This window comes from Tubulanus polymorphus, chromosome 1, assembly GCF_964204645.1.
Source record: "Tubulanus polymorphus chromosome 1, tnTubPoly1.2, whole genome shotgun sequence".
Taxonomy (NCBI): Eukaryota; Metazoa; Nemertea; class Palaeonemertea; order Tubulaniformes; family Tubulanidae; genus Tubulanus; species Tubulanus polymorphus.
Genome location: NC_134025.1, coordinates 23,658,989 through 23,673,795, shown reverse-complemented (window position 1 = coordinate 23,673,795; position 14,807 = coordinate 23,658,989). Strand labels below are relative to the sequence as shown.

At 37.0% G+C, this 14,807-nt stretch overlaps 1 long non-coding RNA gene across 1 annotated transcript; it reads right to left on the bottom strand.

Moving 5' to 3' along the window:
- Positions 1 to 10,258: 10,258 nt before the first annotated feature.
- LOC141915361 (uncharacterized) lies at positions 10,259 to 12,193 on the bottom strand. The gene is made up of 3 exons (XR_012620947.1): positions 12,127 to 12,193; positions 10,678 to 10,757; positions 10,259 to 10,587 (listed from the first exon to the last, which is right to left on the bottom strand). It is a non-coding gene; the product is annotated as an uncharacterized LOC141915361 (long non-coding RNA).
- Between the last annotated feature and the right edge of the window lie 2,614 nt (positions 12,194 to 14,807).

Here is a 14,807-nt window from a genome sequence, read left to right as displayed (position 1 = left end):
TCGTTTATGAATGGTTTCGTAATCATCGTCGCTATCGAATTTCCTTTTTCGTTCGGAAATATCCTGAATTGAAGAGCGAACATATACATTGGTATATATGCCTACCTGATATGACCCAATTGACGAATTAACCTACTGTCCTGTTTTGAAATATATTCGATCAACTATTCTTACTTGAGGACATCTCAGACGACGTCTAGCAAATATGAACTCAGATCTCGTATCATCATCCATCGTGTAAATAACAATTAGATGCGCGTATCTCCGTAGGAAGAAGAACGTAATTCGTCGTGTAAAACGAAATTAGAGAAATATCCCTCGCGACACACTTACCATAGAAACCGATGTCCATGACTACGTGCGGTGTAGTCAAGATACAACTCGGATCTAACAGCCGAACTGGGCCTTTATATTGAATTTGTGAGCGTTTTCAGAAAATTCACACATGTCTTCATTTTATGCATTCTAATCTTACAGAAATATAATTCGTAGATTGGAATCAAGGCCACGCAGTATTACATGCCCGAGATTCTTAGGCGTACTGGTTGCCACCAGTCTACATATCTAGCCAATCAGATGCGTAGCAAATTCGTTGAACAATTCGTTGAATTTATTTGCAAAATAAATTGTTACAAAAAATATCGACACAATATACATTATATTCAGAGTAACAATATATAGTGCGAGGAGTAAGGAGAAGTCAAAATTTGACTTATACGAGTCCTTACCCCTCGGTCAACAATCACACTCACATGCACTCATCACTTACACATACACGCACATTCGTTACAAGAATCACCCTTTACATATATAAACAATTAAATGGCGGCCACGTTGCGGGCATTAGTATTTTGCGACCAAATAATTGGTTAAGCATTTTTTAAAGAAAGGGCGTGATTTCGAAGATTTGAGTTTTCTGGGAAGGGAGTTCCAGGATCTTGCACCTTGGATTTTTAATGATTTCATTCTAAAGTTAGATTTCGCATATTCCACTTTTAAATTTAGTGGGCGACGAGAAGGTCGCCCTGTCATGGATTTTAGAAAACAGTAAAATTCATTGAAAATTGATGGTAAGTTTTGATTAATTTGACTGAAGACAAAATTGCACAGCTGAAATTGATATATGTCGTGTAGCTTTAAGATTTCTAATTTCTTGAAAATTGGAGATGTATGTGCTAGCCAAAAAGAATGTGTTATTATCCGAATTGCTTTCTTTTGGAGACGAAATAAGGGTTCCAAGTAAATATTACATGAATTACCCCAGATTAAAGTTGCATATGCAAGATGTGGATTGACAAAACAATAATATAAATTTTTAAGAACACCAAAAGGAAGAACATGTTTAAGCCTATTGATGATTCCAATTCCCCGGGAAACCTTTCGAGAGATGTATTGAATATGGTCCCGCCATGTCAGTCTCTGGTCAAAAATTACACCTAAGAATTTAGTACTATCTACACGCGAAACTCTTTGTCCATCGAAAAAAAGATTAATTTGACCTAGACACTTATAACCAAAGACAATAAAATGAGTTTTAATAGCGTTCACAGAGAGCCTATTTGCTCGAAACCACTGAAGAAGTTTCTCCAGCTGAGAATTTAAAACTTGCTCTAGTTTCTTGGGGTCCTTATCGCTGATGAAAAAATTACTATCATCAGCGAAAAAAATTGACTCTAGGAGTTTACAAGAAGAGGGGCAATCATTGATATATACAAGAAAAAGCAAAGGACCTAGGATTGAGCCTTGAGGAACTCCGAAAGTTATATTTCTAGTTGGAGATAAGGAGTTATTATATTTAACACATTGTTTACGGTCTTCTAGGTAATTTCGAAACCATTGTAGAGGGGGCCCACGAATTCCATAATTTTCCAATTTTGAAATTAAAATATTATGATTGATTGTGTCAAAAGCCTTTGACAAATCAACGAAGACACCAATCGTGACTTTGCCATTTTCAAGATAATCAGTTATCTTATCCGTAATAAATGCTAAGGCTGAGGCAGTGGATCTATTTTTCCTGAAACCAAATTGACGATCTGATAGAATATTGAAATTTTCAAGGAATGCCTGGAGTCTATTATAAACGAGTTTCTCTATTATCTTAGATATAGCGGGAAGGACAGAAATAGGTCGATAGTTATTGAACTGCGATTTATCGCCACTTTTAAAAATAGGTGTTACGTGAGCGATCTTAAATATGCTAGGAACAATACCCGTAAGAAAGCTATTATTAAAAATATGACAAAGGGGTTGTGAAATAACTTGAATTATTGATTTCAATAGTTTAGTGCTGATTTGATCACAACCACTGGATAGTTTATTTTTAAAGCCATGCACAATTAATTCAATTTCATTGGGTGTCGTCGGTGACAGAAAAAAGTTTATATGATTTCGTTCCTCTAGAAAATCTTTAAAATGTTTATCGGAAGGCGGTATTTTTGATTCTAAGGAGCCGGCAATATTAACAAAATAGTCGTTAAAACCACTGGCTATATCATAATCTGTTGAAATTACTTTGTCTTTATATACAAATTGAGAATGGGGTTTATCGCGTTTCTGTTTATTGAGTAAGTTATTAACCTGTTTCCATGTTTCTTTAGGATCTGATTTACAGGAGGCGAATACATTCTTATAATACATTTGCTTACATTTCTTTAAAATCGAATTGAGCTTATTTCGATACGTACAATATTTATCCTTACATTCCTGGGTTTTTTTACGTAAATATTTTTTATACAGTTTTTCTTTCTGTTTGATAGAACGTCGAATACCACAGGTTAACCACGGTTTATCATTTTTCTCCACGCCAGGAGTTACATACTTAAAAGGGAAACAGATTTCAAAATAATAATCAACAATGTTATAGAACTCCTTACATGAGACTTCTGGGTCATTGCTATTATACACATTTTGCCAGTCGCATGATAATAAACAGCGCGTGAAGCGTTCCGTGGTCCGAGGATTAATATCTCGGATTTTAATCCGCGGTAGTTTAGTATCATGAGACTCGTACAAACCGTGAACAAAAGTATAAATAGGATAATGGTCAGTTATGTCCGCCAAAAATACACCGCTAGTAAAACTGTAATTATCAAAAAAGTTTACCAAAATATTGTCAATTACGGTTGACGAGTGGTCAGTGACACGAGTAGGGATATTAATTAATGGCATAAATGAATTGGAAATAGCCTCATCCATAAAAGCGTCACACTGACCACTCGCACCGTAATTTCCGAAATCAATGTTATAATCCCCCAAAATTAAAACATCTAATTTCTCTTTATTTACGCGTTCAGTAAATGACTGAAATTCTTTGATGAAATTAGCTATATCACTATCAGGAGCACGATAAATAACTCCGACGATAATGCTTTTCGGTTTAAGAGGGACTTCTATAAACAAAGATTCAGCTAAGGAGAGATCATCTCTGATCTTAAAATTTATAGAATTTTTAATCAAAAGCGCAACTCCGCCACCTCCTTTATCGTTTCTACTGCGGAATAAACTCGAATAATTCGGCAAATGATACAATGAATCATTTTGACAATTGTCATCAGTCCATGTTTCTGACAAACCGACAATTGAAAAATTATAGTTCAAAGTTTGGAGATAATCGGAAAATGAATCAAAATTTTTATTTGCACTTCGTACATTCGCATGAAAAAAACTGAGAGGTGAATCTTTGCCATCATGATTTAGTAAATTCACATCAAAATCATAGGAACATTTGTATTCACAGTTAAGTATATCGTCATCCATTTTCACAAAAGTTTGAATGAATATAAAGAACACAAATATTTAAGTCACGTATTATTTCATTTGGATGTTTACGCATTGGAATTTCAATGAATAAACACCCAAATGTAGTAAAATATATAATACTACGCTATAGTTTTTAAATTGTGTACAGGTTTTAGTTAAACCTATAATTGAAGATTGACTACCATAGACATTGAGACAATCATAATTATTTTTTATATTTCTCACAGTGTGAGAAGGGAAAGAGAAATTCACCACGTCGAGGAGAAAAACGATCGAAATGACATAAACACAAGTATTGACTATGTCCGGTATATTCAAGTCACTCATCCTATTCTGCGTTTACGTTTGGTTTTTTTGACGTTTTTTCAGCCGACGGTGGCGTTGATGTTAAAGATCGCTCTTTGCGTTTGAGTTTATTTCCAGAACCCGGAGTTTGGAAAACATCACGATCTCCAGTGCCGTCAATCGCTTCGCAGAAGTTTTTAATCAGCGCCAGCTTTCCAGTCTCGTTCAGATGAACACCACTTTTATCTGTTGGCGAGTAAAAACGCTCCTGCGTCTTTCCCGAAGCTGTTTTAAGCAAGGTGTCATTGTCAATGAAACAAATGTTTTGTTTTGTACATAGTTTTTCCATATAACTGTTAACCCCTTTTGCAGCGTTATTGAATGCCTTTACGTTGTTGTCGCCTCCTTTTCTTGGTATTATACTGGATAAGAAAACATGCGCATTTGGGTAATGTTCTGTAGTCTTAGCTAGAGCTAAAGACAAATTCATTTTAACTGAGTCAGTGTCATTCTTGTTGTTATTTACATCGTTGGTACCCAAGTGTAAAATTACGTCACCAATTGACGACCTATCCGGAACCGCGGAATCAGCTTCAGTCAGAAGTGACGATATTTTATCGCTGGTTGCGCCTGGTTGGTAAATAATAACACCTGTTGGGATATCACATTCCCGAAGATTTGAGTCCCCGATTACGGGTAAATCTGCCGGTGAGAAACAACGCATCTGATTGGCCTAGTGGTAAACTAGATTATTCTAGCATACCAATTCGGTCTAAAAAGTACCTCCAAGTAAAAGGAAAAAATACTTAAATTTTGTTCAAGCAATTATAGGTTGCCTGTTGAAAGAGATCGTTATAGCTATCGTGAATATTTTGAGAAGTCCTGTGTACATGTAGTGACTTTGGTGACGAATTTCATATTTAAGTCGAGAGGGTAACATTCGGAAAAGAGTGGAAATCACTCATACCAACCGATTACTGGACGAGTCGAAATGTATTTATTCTACCTTACACATGTAAATCAATCCACAGTATGATAATTCCAGGGAAAACGAAACGATACTTAATTTGAGAGCTACATTAATAATCTAGATAGAAATCTTGTGACTTTTTTTCAATTTAGAATTGCTGCTCACTTTTCCCCTATAAATGTATATACATAGATTTTTAAGCCTTTATCTGGCCAGAAATGAATAATCTCGTTTGATGTAATACTGTTTAGGTGTTAGCACCGAGTAATTTTATGTTTGACGAGATGTTTAGATTTTTGGATATCTACTTGGGCTCCCATGGAATCCCCCTATGCCCGCCCTCGCATTGACGTCTTTCATCTTCCGCTTAGTACCACCTTACTCCTTTTAAACGGATCTTCTACTGGTGTAATATCGAGCTACAATACCGGAGGGTAGACACGAGTGCGAGTATCCTCATGCCCAGCAAAGCATCAACTAACATTGGCCAGAGTTTAATTTGAAAAATTTATTTCTTAATATTTTCTTTCATATAAATGCAAAAAAAAAACATACAAACAGCAATGTAAGAGTTAGTCAACAAAGTGCTAAAATTATTCTTCTAACCACCACCCTACAATTATAGTGATTACAAAATGCAGACATTTATCAGATTTCAAGTTAACTCACATCGTACGAAATGATCTTATCACCCAGCGATACACGAAAATACATGTAATCAACCTCGCGGAGAAAGATGAAAACATCTTTAACATAATATAGTACAATGTAACTTGATTTTAAAGGAAGAGACAAATTTCATATAGATTCCAAATATTATTTAAATAACACAATAACATTACTCGATTTTGAAGGAGTAGAGAAACTTCATAACAACAACATTGCAAAATTCAAAAAGTTCGATTCAATCAATTCTAATAGTTGCGTAGATAGTAAACCGTTGAACAAATACATACAATTATCCGGCATATAAATATATTCCCATCACGCACTCATCATGTTACGTGTGTTTCAATCTATCAAATTCTGAATTAAGAAATCTAGAGCTCGATATACTGTCATTCATTAATCTTGAATATGTCAACAGAAAATCATATTGGAAACTAGCGGTCTAGGGACACCATGCCCACTACGAAAATGGTCTGAAATGCTCGAAAATCTGACAATTCCAAAATTCTACGTCCTTGGTGACCATAAACAAAAACCAATGACCTTGAAGCTCACCACACTCATAAGCATATAAACACGTCGAAGCTACAACTTAGCAATTGAATGTGATAAATAAGCATAGATCCCAATATCAATCGAAATACTAAGTAATTTCTCCCATGCAACACCCCTGTATGCAGAAGCCAATGACCTTAAAATCACCACAATCATAGAAACTTTCATGGAGGCGTAGCTTTAAGCTATTCAATGTAGATACGGCCATACACTAAAGCGTATAGAAAAATTTTCGTCTACAGACTGACGACGGGCGAAAAGTGAACGCAATTATAGCCTGTTGGCACTAAGTCCAAAATGAGCTAAAATATAACCTCAACCTAGAATCACAGCTAATTAGATGTTTGTATTGAAGCTTCTAACGTTCTCGAGAGCCTTTTGTTGTTCTTGAAGACGTTTTTTCAATTTGAAAATTCTTTCTTCGTTTCGACTACGAATCTTAATAAATGAATCGATACGTGTTGTAGACTCAGTGCTTTCTACGCGAGACGAATTACCATCACCAGCTATAATTACCCGAGTCGAATCAATTTCTCCAGCAACTTTTGGCGATCGGGTGTTCACTAGGTGGGTCGACCCATCTTCTAACCGTTTTTCGTCGGTGTAAGCTTCATAATCACAATCTGTCGATTCGAGGCCAAGCAGAGATACGTGATCTATTTCATCTTTCGTAGGTTCTTCGTGCAAATTGGCAATTTCAAATAAACTATTAATATTTGCATCGAGTTCTCGTTTCTCCGGAGTCCGTACAGATTCCAAGACAGGATTGGAGGAATGCAAATCGTCACTTTGCATCACTAACCCGATGCCAGTTTTCGATCTATCGGTGCTATCTATTATTTCCACTTTACAGGATCCCTCAGCAGAACTCAGCTGACTATGCTTGTACTTCCGATTTTGGGCGAGTTGCCTCAACTTGTCTTTGGTGGATTTGCGAATTCGGGTGAAAGATTCTGCGAAATCAGTCCCTTGTTTTTGAGCTAAGTCGCTCCTATCTTTCCGTCTCTTGCTGTTTCTTGATCGCCCTATCTTTCCATTCGTAAAACGCAGTCTGGAGGTCTTCCTGCGACCAACAGACCTGTCTTCCTGCATGGCCTTCGCCTCGTCTTCAGCAATTACTAGCGCAGTTTTCAGCCTTGAAATTTCACGAGATAACTTCGTTCGAGCTGTTAGTGGAAACTGCTGATCGGAAACCGCTTTAATATCGGTGCTGCCTGTGGATAGCCTTTGGCCATTTTCCTCAGACTTTTCAGTAATACATATTAATGATAATTCTTTTTGAGACTTTTCATACAACCGCCCAGATTTCTTTTTTTGCCTTTTAGTAGATTTCAATCTCTCCGCGACTCCTTTTCTAATGTATTTCCTACGTATTCTTGAGACAGCAGAAGGGATTTCTTTGTGTTCATCCACATCATTCATCAGTTTTGATTTGGTGCATAGGCCTTTTTGCGTCTGCAATCTGGATACCCGCCGTCTTATGGTGGTTTTTCTCTCGTCTTCAGCTATAACTAAATCGGTTTTCAGTCGAGAGATTTTTCTGGGAACTGAATCGCTAGAACGAATATATCTGGCTTTCTCATCTACTTCGAGACACGTGCTTCTATCAGGTGAGCTTTTCGGTTTGCATTGCAGCATGTTTTCCACGGTTTTTCCGTCGTCGATTGAATGGCTTCCAGTGGCGCAAGAAAATCTACCATTTCGCGCATCGTTTGCATCGGTTTTAGTAGTCGATCCGGCTATACTTTTTCGACCACGTTTGGTTACACGGGGGCGTGTCTGTACAAGATCTGGGGACAAGGATGCGAGAAAACCTTTCCCTGACAACGAATCTAGTACATGAGGATACGTTCGACGGAGATATCTCTTCATTTTCGGCTGTGTTAGCAAAACTGACGGTTTGTTGCGCATCAAATAGCCGACGTTCTTCAAGCGAACTATTGGCATTTTTACGATACCAAATCGTTCTCGATAAGCTTTGCAGATTCGCGGCGGGGCTGGTACCCTTGAATAAACTATCGGCTCATTCGATTCCGAATGGACATTACCGACCGTCATGTTATCATCGCTTTTCATCGGATCGGGATTGACGATATCGGATAAGGAAACGACAGTCTTTTTCGAATCAGGCTGGATATTGCCGATTGCATCACACGGGTTTCCGTTGGCAGCCACATCAGGTTTGCTCGCCAAATCAGTTTTTCCTTCGGAAATTGATATAGTAGACACTTTACTAATTTTCTCAAGTGATGATTCACTTTCAACAACGCCTGTGTGGTTCGCTCCGCTGACATCGCTTACATGGAACGAAACAGGCCCATCGTCAGCAATGTTTTTTTCTTTCAGCCCGGAATCAGGAAAAGTTCTACCGCATTCACTTTCATTTGCATTCTGTTCAATAGGAGTATCGTTTTTATCGGAAAATGAACCGATAACTTCGGCAAAGATGCGAGCTAAACTATCAAAGGCGCCTCGCTGTTGATTGGAATTTGGTGTTTTGTCAACCGAACTCGGTCGGCATTTCGACGTCATTCTTTTCATATCCAAGGAACATCGTTTAACTTCGTTTCTCACGGCAGGCACCTTCTTCCCATGTTCACTCGGTTTGGGTGGTAATGCATGTATAACATCCGCATTAGCTGCTTCGTTTATTGGCAAAACAAATGATTTTAATTTTCCCTCAATTAGCTGTCGTTTTACCAGTCTGAACGGCTTCGAACATTTATACTGTTTGCCAGTCATTTGTACTGGCAACATCGAATAATCAACATTTGAATAATTTTCTGAGTTCGCAGGAGCAACAGCTGTTTCATCTACAGCAAGTTTGTCGACATTTAATTGGGCCAAAAGTACTTGATAATTGTCGCCTCGCACCACATCTCCATTGTTCACGGTGGAAGAAGACATGATGGACTCGCATTTCCTTTTTGGATAAGCAATTTCGCTCACTTTGAGAGGTTTCGCGAATGCGTGCTCAGTCAGCTTACTATCTGGTTCGTTTCTAAGCGATTTCTTGCCAGCCGAGTTTTTTATTGGTTTCGTTTGGACCCCATCATTGTTCGACGGTACCAACTGTTTCGCCGTGCACGTTGTTGTGAAACGTGGGTCGCGACAAAAAACATCTTGTATCTTCAAGCTACCGGAGCCTTCATCGCCATAATCAACTAAATTAGACGTAACTGGAAGACGAATGAACCCGTGCTGATGTGTCAATGGTTTTTCCAGTTTGGAGTAGGGAACTTCTGCGTTGATTTCTAAACACGACTTAGAATGGTTCGTTACGCCAGGCTTTACGGCTATATCTGCTCCAGATGATAGAGATAGAACTTTCGTGTAGTCTTCAGAACGTAACCGGTTTGTTGCACCTCTGCGCGTATCTAGTACACTCGGTTCTGATTTTGCTTTTGGTACATAACCTTTCAAACATAACTGGTTTGTCTCGGTTTTTTCTTTCGGCGTTACACATTTAATAGGCGTAAACTGACTAATGGAGGTAGGACAAATCGAATTTATATTTCGGATTTCCATCCCGCTTTGTGTCTGCTTTATGAACCTTGACGTCGATTTAGCTTTCATAGGCTTAGTTTTATTCTTTACCCATCTTTTACTAGGTTTCTTTATATCTTTTGCTGGATTGGATGGGTTGCATATCAAAACATTTTTTGCATTCCAACTGTTAGGAGCCAAGATCTTTCGACAGTTACCCGTACCCGAATCATCGGGTTTCGTCTGTATTTGCGAATCAGGAATAAAGAGATTTGGTCGTTCGTAGGTCAAATCTTTAGCTGTACATGGCGGCATCGATGCATTGTTGTAGTTTGTGTTGAACAGCTGATGCTGCACACCAGTTTGTTTTTCATCAATTTGTTTATGAACATTACTTATTGTGCTTGAACAATTGTTCAAAGGCAAAGCTAACCTTTGGTGAGATGTTTGCAATGTAATGTCTTGTTGTCCTTTATCGAATGATGTGTTCTGTCCCAATAATGATATCGTAGATGGTTCGTGCGTCTCCAGTTCTGGGAATGCCGCTGATTGTGCTTTAAAAGAATCGTATGCATTTATTTTCTTTGTCTTTTCTGATATTTTATCCGCTTTAATACAATTAGTTACTACTTTTCCGCCTTTTCCCTCAAGATCGCAAGGTTGTGTTTCTATATCATTACTTCCAAGGCATTGATTCGAAACCTTGAAGTCTTTTCCATAGATGGGCAAGAGTAAGCTTGTAGGTATTCCATCGATAAGCGCATTAGTTTTTTGATACCACTGAACTATTCGTGGTAGGCCTAAGTTAGATGGTGATTGTTGGGATGGTGATTGTTGCATATCATCAATCGAGTTTAAGTCTGTAATACAAAAAGTTCATATATATCAGTGTTGGATATTAAAGGCAAGGGCAATTTAAGATAGGTCTTTGAATGATAGACGTTTTTTACCTTTTATTATAATCAAATGATCACATTGTTACAGCAGTCAAAAAAGTAAGATCTAAGTATTTCATGTACACCTTCTGTTGCTAAAATGAGAAAATGTGTACATTACATATATAGCTTGCGTGTTGGCCAATTAGGCCGCTTCAAATTGTAACTGTAGTAAGTCTATTTTCCAATCTGAAGTACATTTGTAACTCTATTTTCCAATCATCCAATGAAAAGTTCTTTTCAATTCTTATGTACCTATTTCCATGTACATGGTATGTCTGGTTCTTCGTATTTGAGGGAATAGGACCATGAGTGCTGTTTAGTTTAGATATATCAAGGAGGTGCAAGAGCACCCTATGGTAAAATAATATAACCCCAATATAACTAAAGCAGCAATTCATAAGTACGTAGCCTGTGCTAATACATGTACCCTGGAAGTGATTGCAGGCACATCCAGGACTGGGATCTCGACTGGAGCTTGAGGGTATCAGCTACGACTTGGCCTATCATAGTCTATATTATTATTTTATGGTCTCTTAACTGTTTTCAGAGTATTTCGCATAAATGTTTTGAGTACAAACCTCAAATTGGTGTTAAGATGACCAGTGAAATTATGCAGTCTGAATGAACAATCAATTTTATATTCATATTACATGTAATTGAAGGATCGCTGAAAAATTTCCTTTAATGCAAGTTGAACGGCCAGAAAATAAAAAGTGACTCCATTCTTTACGGTAACAATGGGTTTTTTAAGTTTCCATGCCCCCAAATGATTTTGATAATTTTAAGATAACTTCTCTCTGTAGGCAGGGATACAGGCCAGTAATTAAACTTCGATCTAATTCAAAAATGGGGTAGGCCTAGTTTTTCTCCAAATCAAGTTGAGGCTAAAAAAGACTGGCAATCTTTCGATATACTGTATGAAGGATATGAAACAATGATTTATTCAGACAGCACAATTTCACTGTTCATATCGCGATCAATTTGAGATCTTTACTCAAATAATTCAGCGAAATATTGCAAAAAACGGTTACAGACAAAAAATGTAGTCTAGGCCCACTACATTACAAGGATTTGTTAGGGCTTTGCTCACAGTATGAAGTGGGCCAAGTTCATTGCGTAAATCATCATCAATCAGTTTCAATAAGTTACTCATCTTCGAAAATGTTATATATATATATATATATATATATATATATATATATATATATATATATATATATATATATATATATATATATATATATATATATATATATATATATATATATATATATATATATATATATATATATATATAGGTCATTGGTACTGAGAGTGACCACAGAGCCAACTAGCGAGCGGTAGTAGTACCAGCGCAATGGGCGGAAAAGTGAAATTCATTCCGAAGTGCGTCAACATAATGCATCATAAAGCGTCAGTCGGTCGAACAGTCCACGACATAATTTAATTTTCATAATATACCTCAATGCAGACTTCAGTCCGACGCAACAATCGTTTCATACACTACAAACATTGCAAATTTGCGAAAACACACTCTAAACAGGACAAGTAGGGATACGATAATACGCAGTCAGCTATTGGATACATTACTCGCGAATGGTAGATCTAAACCAATCAGCAGTCGCGTAACACAGCTTGCGCCATCGTCCAATAAACGATAGGATTCAATTCAAATTCAAATCTATATTGATCCATTCAAATACATGTACATTGGATTTTGAACAATAGAGTATATATTTACAGACATGATTGAAAATACCACAAGAATTTCTAAACTTTAAAGGATGATAAAAATAAGTTTACAGCAATAGAATACGATCTGTACGTAGAAGTGATAATACACCATAAATTATAAATACCGTACACTGTGTGTGTGTAGTCTGAGTCTCTCAATTCTCAATCGAGTTTGAAGATTCTGAAACAGGTTCAGCATTCTGTAAGAAGCTCCCCACGAAAAATTTGAAAATATAGGTTCATTTTATGCAATTCTAGTGCATGAAACTGCTGTACTCGGACTCAAAAATGGGGAATGATGTCGGGTTTCAAGAATTTTTTTCACGTGATTTTCAGGGCGCTTGGTCAGAAAGGGTCCACCCCTCATGAGTCTGGATCTGCGCCTGTGTTTAGTGGCTCGGACCGCACTGAACAACATTTTTCTGGAGTAAGCCTAGAGAAGAACAATCAAAAGTCTTGTCTCGCACGAAAATTTAAAATGGAACCATAGTAGTATATCCGTCCTCTCTGTTAAAACCAACATCTTGGTGAACTTTATTCGACCATGAAAGGGTCCTCGAGTTCCATTGGATTTTTAACCTTTATCATTTTCGTCTTATGATCCTTAATACTAGGTCAGGTTGACTGATAATCTGGATGTATTCTCAAATATTTTGATTATATTTCAGAGTTTATTTATCTGAATGTTTTCTCAGAGAGATATAATCATTTAATATTTTATCGGTTCTAGCGCCGCATTATATCTACGGTCTTAAATATTGGGCTACCGCTGGTTGCAAATTCAGTTCAATTGCCAATATTTTCAATCTAAAAATAAATCTATTTTTTAAATATTCTGTCTTATTCATCGTCGGCAATTTTAGAACACATTACATAAGAAATTCTATTTGAACTAAGTTCAGCAAAAGTCGTTAGGGGGGGGGTGCTTTGAATTGGATGTATTGGACGTACATGCGAACTCACAGTCGTTAAGCCCGCCGCACACGGCACCGAAAAAAAACATTTTTTTCTCGCGAAAAACGGTTTTGATGTGTTTTGTTATGCCGTGTGCGGGGAGTCAAAACACAAAACGCCGAACAGAAAAACGTTTTTCACGAAACAAGCACTGCTTGATTTACGAAAAACGTTTCGTGTCTTGTTGAAAACGTTTTTCGTCCCATGTTCGGTGGATCGATGTTTTGTGTTTTGCAAAACATCCACGGCTGAATAACCAATCAGCGAGCAACAATGCATCATTATGGTATTCGTTTATTTGATGCACTAGTCGCCCCAATCCTTTTTGATAGCGAGGTCTGGTTTTTGCAAACCCTACACAAATAGAACGTATACACCTAATGTTCTGTAAATATATTTTGAAATTAAAGCGCTCTACGCCAAACTGTATGGTATATGGAGAAACTGGATGTTTTCCAATAGAAATTCAAGTAAAACTGAAAGTAGTTAAGTTTTTTGGGCCCACCTTTTTACACGAAGAGACCCATTCTGTGAAAATGTACCGTATTGTATACGAAAATCACCTCAACGATAAGCCTAGTAAATGGACTAGTTACGTTCAATCGATTTTTGAAAACTGTGGTTTAGGTTACATCTGGTATAAACAAAATTTCCCCAACGTTAATTATTTAATGGAATCAATGAAACTTAGATTGCAAGATCAATTTAGACAAGATTGGCGTCAAAACTAAGAAAATTCGTCAAAACTAGATACTTATAACATTATAAGACCAGAATGGGGTATGGAAACATGTTCACTCTCACTTACTCCTAATCTGAGAATGACACTGATAAAATTCCGATGCTCGAACCATGCCTTACCCATAGAAACAGGCAGATACGTAAATATACCGAGAGAAGAACGAATTTGTACCAGATGTAACCTAAACAAAATCGGTGACGAGTATCATGTTGTTTTGGAGTGTAGTTTCTTTGAAGACCTCCGTAAACTATATATATTAGCATATTTCTATGAAAACCCAAATCTTCATAAATTCTCGCAGCTATTTAGTTCAAAAGACATTCACTGTGCTGCGTAATTTATCTATTTTTCTGAAGAAACTAAACGAGCTTTATCAACTCTAACTCCGAATTTAAACCGGAACCCTAAAACTGTAATTTGTATATATGTATGTATGCATGTGACAATAATTTATTTTCTTTTCTGTGATCGAAATTTTGTTTAAAAAAATGGAGCAATAAAGATAATAATAATAAATACAAAAATTTATGTGAGTAAACGAATGTGTTGTTGTCTCCATGGAGTCCATGGTGCAAGAAATGTTTTCTGCGCATTTTCGTTATGCCGTGTGTGTTGAACATTTTATCGTTTGCGGGCAAAACGTTATACGAAAAACGTTATGTGAAAAACATGTTTTCTGTTTGGCGAAACAAATGTTATGCCGTGTGCGCGG